The sequence below is a fragment of the Stegostoma tigrinum genome, chromosome 47 (assembly GCF_030684315.1).
Source record: "Stegostoma tigrinum isolate sSteTig4 chromosome 47, sSteTig4.hap1, whole genome shotgun sequence".
NCBI lineage: Eukaryota > Metazoa > Chordata > Chondrichthyes > Orectolobiformes > Stegostomatidae > Stegostoma > Stegostoma tigrinum.
In genome coordinates this window covers 7,776,685-7,783,163 of record NC_081400.1, presented here as the reverse complement: position 1 = coordinate 7,783,163, position 6,479 = coordinate 7,776,685, and positions in this window count along the sequence as shown.

Sequence of the window (6,479 nt, the reverse complement as noted above, 5' to 3'; positions counted from 1 at the left end):
GCCACTTTTTGGCCCATTGAACCAATTGTTCAAAATCTCTTTGTAATCTTCAATAACCTTCTTCAGTGTCCACTATACCACCAGTCCTGATGTTATCCACAAACTTACTAACCATGCTTTCTATATTCTCATCTAAATCATTTATATAAATGACAAATAAAAGTGAACCCAACACCAATCCCCGTGGAACACCACTAGTCACAGGCCTCCAGTGCGACAAACAAATTTCTTTTGAGAACGTGGTGGTAAGTCAATTTGTGTAGATAGACCCACAGTGTCTTTAGGGACGGAATTCCAGGATTTTGACCCAGTTTCTCTAAAGGAGCTGCCGATATATTTCGAAGTAAGAATGGTGAGTGGCTCAGGGGAAAACAAGCAGGTGGATGGTGTTCGCATGTGTCTGCTGAACTTGTAATTCCAGATGAAAGTGGACATGGGCTTGGAAGGTGTCCAGTAAGCACTGGCGAATTTCTGCAGTATGTTGTAGATGATACACTTTTTCACTACTGAGCATCAGTGATGGAGAGAATAAATATTTTCTTTCTCAAGCAACATTGGTTCCGCCACGAGACCCTTGCCTTCATTTTGGTCACCCCTCAGTAGAAAGTATCTGATGCCTTTGAGTGTCAATGATGAGCTACAGTGATTGATCAATTAGGGATTTCAGTGACATGGATACACCATTGAGCCTGGATCCTGGAAAAGAGATGATAGAGAGTGTTTAAAGACCAAAAGAACTGCGGATGCTGTAAATCAGGAACAAAAACAGAAGTTGCTGGAAATGCTCAGCAGGTCTGGCAGAATCTGTGAAGAAAAGAATTAGAGTTAACATTTCTAGTCCGGTGACCCTTCCTCAGAACAGGGAATAGAGAGTATTTGATCCAGGTCTTCATCATCATGGAGGTCTAGGCAAAATTGACAGGGAGAAATGGCACCCAATGGTTAAGAATCAGAGAGCAACGATTAAAGATGATTGGTAATAGTACCATCAATCACAAAAGTAACATTTTAAGAAGCATTTAGAAAGATGCACGAACAGGCCAGAAACAGAGGGATGTAGACTATGTGCAAACAGATGGAATTAGTTTATAATGGCATCATGATCAGTGTAGACAAGGTGGGCTGAAGGGTCAGTTCCTGTCTTCTATGTTAACATTTTTTCACTTGGCTACTGGCTAGGACCTTCAGTGACGTTTGGATCATTTTCCAAAGAGGAGCAACATGCAGAATGAGGATGGAGCAGTGGGTCCTACTGAGTTGTTCTTGCAATGAGCCACTTCCTGAAAAGTATTCAAAATGGTGAATATTCAAGATAGCACAGATAGGAATAAACAGTTGATACTCATGACAGGACAGATTCACGGATGTTCACAACACCAAAGGAGGTCATTTGGTCTATCATGCCTCGTCAACAACCCTCTGACTGCATTAGCCCCATTTTCCAGCTCGAACAATGCAAGTGAGCATCTAAATGCTGCTTAAAAAGTACAAGGATTTCTGACTCAACCACCCTTTCAAGCAATAGGCTCCAAACTCCCACTATCCTCCCAGTGGAAAAAAAATTTCCTCAATTCTCCTCAATTCCCCTAAATCTCTGTGTTCTGGTAGAGGGACAAAATGTCGCCCTATCTTGTCGCTGTTCCCCTCACAATCTTGTACTCCTCGATCAGCACCCCTCTGAAGCCAGGGAGTTACAGAGTCTCACATCAGTGCTAGAGAAACTATTAGAAAATGTTCTGAAGGTGAAAATTAATCTGCACTTGGAGAGTCAAGGGTTGCCTTTCCAAGGACCAGCAGTAGTCAACGTTGGTTGTCAGAGAGAAATTGTGCCGAGCAAAATTGACTGCATTTTTCATGGAGGTGACCAGGTCTGTAGATGAGGGTAGACAGTTGATGTAATTTGTATCAATTTCAGCAAAATCTTTGAGAAAGTCTCACACTGGAGACTGATAAAGAAGATAAAAGAACATGGAATTCAGGGTAAGAGATAATGGGAACTGCAGATGCTGGAGAATCCGAGATAACAAAGTGTGGAGCTGGATGAACACATCAGGCCAAGCAGCATCTTAGGAGCACAAAAGCTGACGTTTCGGGCCTAGACTCTTCATCAGAGAGGGGGATGGGGAGAGGGTTCTGAAATAAATAGGGAGAGAGGGGGAGATGGACCGAAGATGGATAGAGGAGAAGATAGGTGGAGAGGAGAGTATAGGTGGGGATTCAGGGTAACTTGGTAGGGTCCAGAACTGGATGAGTGACCAGAGACAGAGGGTGGTGGTAGAAGGCTATTTGTGTGACAGGAGGCCAGTGTCCAGTGGTGCAGCACAAGGATCAGTGCTCAATGCCTTATTGCTTGTGATATATATAAATGATGTAGAAAATTTGCAGGGATTGATAAGTTTGTGGACAATACACAGGTTGGCCACATGGTTAATCATGATGAATTATGGCTGAGGATACAGGAACACATGGGCATGCTGGTCAGATGGGCAGACCAGTGACAGATGAAACTGAAGCTGATAAGTGTGAAATGATGCATTCTGGAAGAAGTAAGAGATGAGGGAGTACCGAATGAATACACTCAAGTCCCTAGGAAGCCCAGAGGAACAGAAGGTATCTTGGGCACTTGTCCACAGATCCCTGAAGGTAACAGGATAGGGTCAGAGGGTAGTTAAGAAGGCATACAGGATTCTTACCTTTATCGGTCATTGTATAGATTATAACAGCAGGAAGGTTACGTTGGATCTATGCAGGACTTTGATTAGGCCACAGTTGGAGAACTCTGTGCAATTCTGGTCACCACACTATAAGAAGGATGTGATTGCACTGGAAGGAGTGCAATGGAGATTCACCAGGATATCATCTGGATCAAACATGTTAGTTATGAAGAGAGACTGGATAAGCTAGTGTTGTTTTCTTTAGAGCACAGAAAATGAAAAGGGACAAGATAGATGTGTATAAGATTATGAAGAGCATGGGTGGGGTGAATGGAAAGCTGTTATATACCTTTGTCAAAGAGTCAGTAACAAGGAGGCATAATTTTAAGGTGAAACACATGAGGATTAGAGGGGAGCTGAGGAATTTTATTTTGATCAAGTAATGGTGGGAATCTGGAATGTAGTGCCTGGGAGGGTAGCAGAGACAAGAAAGCTCACAACCTTCAAAAAGAACATGGATCAGCATTTGACATCTGCTATTAGAAAGTGCTAGAAAGTGGGATTAGTGTCGATAGATCAGTATAGACTTGATGGGCCAACAGGCTACTTCAGTGCTGTATGACTCTATGACTTTCAGAGGTAATGGCTGGGATGAAGAGACAAAGACGTTTATATGTGGGCTTGAGCTCACAGAACATGCGTTCAAACTTTGCAGATGGCACATAAACTGGCAATGGTGTAAACAGGGAAGAAATGATACCCTCTTATTTGATTGTATGTATCTCCATGACTCTGACTATGTAGTCTAGCATTACATTAGCAACGAGACAATAAATATCCCACAGTTGAGGGTCAATCTCCATTAAGAGAACTTCTGATTGACAATGTAGTGATTGGAACTAAGACAGCAAACCAGAGTCCACTGATTGGGACTGTTAACCTGGTCTATCAGGGAATCCTGGCTGACAGATGTAAACAGGGGTTCCATTCACTTTAGAAGCCAGCTTTGAGCTAGCTGTGTCAATGTTGTGTACTATGCATGTGTAAATAAAGAACGACTTGATGACAGGATACTGGTCTTTATGGAGATATTGCAGTGGTGATGAGAGAAAAACATGCCCCTGAAGAGATTCGCACGCAGCAGTTGTTTTTGAGTTGGAGTAAGTGTTTCTGGTATCATGCCACTACGTGGGAAGCTTGGCTTGTTCGCTCCTGCTGTCGAAGATCCTGCCGTCCCAATATGTGAAATATATTTCTTCCAGGCAAATGATATTGGGGGCAGATGAGAAGCAATGGGTAATTTTCCTGACAGTTTGTGGACCCGGTGCTTTCTCGACTATTAGAAACTTAGGCTAGAAACTAGATACTAAACCTTTCAAGAGTTGACAGATTTGGTCAAGGAATATTACAATCCCGAGCCTCTTGCAATTCTGAGATGTTATCAGTTATACTTGGCAGTTTGAGAATTAGGTGAATCTGTATCGGGATTTAAGACAAGGTTAAGATGATTGGCAGGGGCAGTGTGATTTTGATTTAACCCTAAGTGAGATACTGAGAGACCATTTGGTATGTGGGATTAATTATACGACCGTGCAAAAGTGCCTACTAGGTGAGGCCCAACTGGATTCCAAACAGGCATAGCAACTGGCTTTGTCATTAGAAAATGCAGTAAGTGGAGAATATGAGTAACAGGGTATTCCGATGGAAATGGACACCCTCGCCAACTTGGGGAACACTACTTCAGTGAAGGCAATTGCATTACCTCACTCGGGACATATCCTGGACAGAGGGACTCTAGGTCAGCCCACAGCAAAACCCCAAAACAAAGCCAAGCCTTGGCCAAACGATCAAAGTTTTCCCGAGGATCCAAGCCAATAGGCCAGTGTAGTTGCTGTTCGTATGCAGACTCTAGGCAGCAAAAGAGGCCAACCTGGTCTGAGTTGAATAAGAGAACTCATTCACTCGTATCCAGGAGGTTGCACAAAACTGGAATGTCCACCTACATCTGCTTTGGAACAGTTAAATTGCTTCACAACATCCAAGTCAAAACCAATCAAAATAACCGTCTGTTTAAATGGTCACCTAGTTCTACTGGAGGTTGATACTGGCACAGCTCTATCAGTGATTGCAGACCCATTCACACCCTGTTTAAATGGTCACCTAGTTCTAGTGGAGGTTGATACTGGCACAGCTCTATCAGTGATTGCAGACCCATTCGCACCCTGTTTAAATGGTCACCTAGTTCTAGTGGAGGTTGATACTGGCACAGCTCTATCAGTGACTGCAGACCCATTCGCACCCTGTTTAAATGGTCACCTAGTTCTAGTGGAGGTTGATACTGGCACAGCTCTATCAGTGATTGCAGACCCATTCACATCCTGTTTAAATGGTCACCTAGTTCTAGTGGAGGTTGATACTGGCACAGCTCTATCAGTGATTGCAGACCCATTCACACCCATTCACACTGGACTCCAACCCTTAAGATTGCTTAAGACCTCAGCAATTCCTACAGATTAAGGGCACAACTTCAGTTCCAGCTTCTTATGAGAAGTAACTGGTTCAGTTACCACTGATTGTAGTAGAAGGCTCAGGTCCCAAGCCTGATGAGGGTTAAACTGAAAAAGATTCACCTTGATTGGCTCAACATTTCTCAATTGGAAGATGGCTGCCTGAGTGAAATCCTAAGTAAACGCTCAGAGGTTTTTCAGGGAAGCTCTAGGCTACCGTGCATGTTGACCAGGAAGCAATTCCACAGATCTGCAAGGCCCAACCAGTGCCATTTGCCTTATGGGTAAAAGTAGAGGCAGAAATCAGGAAGCTGGGAAGCAAAGGAAATGTCAAACCAGTCCAGTTTGGAGAATGGGCACTACCAGTCATACCGATTGTGAGGTCCCAATGGGTTGGTTCGCCTTTGTGGGGATTTCAAGCAAACAGGTGAGCAGCTCTTCACCGCTAGATAAATACCCAATCCCTCGCATTGTGGAGTGATATGCAAAACTGGCAGCGGGTCTGTCCGTCACGAAGCTAGACATGAGCCCTGTGTACCTGCGATTGTGCTTAGATGGGGATTCCCACAGTACGCTATAATTAGCAGCCATAAGGGTTTGTACCAATATACGAGATTGCCTTTTAGGGTGTCATCAGCCTGGGCCCTTTTCCAGCAGGCAATGGAGAACATTTCACAAGGTCTACCCCAGGTCGCCAATTATCTGGATGATGTACTAATAACCAGGAAGACTAATAAATTTATAACAGTAATAGACCACAAACTCCTGCTAGGGCTAATTTGAATAAGATAGAACCATGCCTCCAGTAGTTTCAGGTTAAATTCAAAGGCAGGTTCTTATTGAGTGCGTATAATTCCAAGTTGGAACACCAATTCAGGGGACCAAGTGGCAAATGTGGATGGCCTGAGCTGCCTCTCACTGGCAGATACCCCATTAGTGGTGCTACCATAGAAGAGTGCATTCAGGTTTTAAACATTTTGGACACCCTTTCAGTCACCACTGATAATACCAGGCTGCAGACATAGAAAGATCCTGTACTGGCAAAACATAGATCTTCATAGAGGACGGTGTATTATTATAGGGAGCAAGAGTGATTGTCACGAGCAAAGATCACTACCAGATGTTGTCTGAACTCCAGCAGCGTCATCAAAATGAAGGAGCTTTCAAAAAGAAGGTGCTGGCAAGAAGTCAGGTCTGGTGGCCAAGTTTGGATGCTGACACAGCCACGTTGATGGAGCAGTGCCCAGAGTGCCAACAAGGACAAAAATTACTGCCAGCAGCTCCCTCACATTCATGGGAATGGCCGGGAAAACGCTGG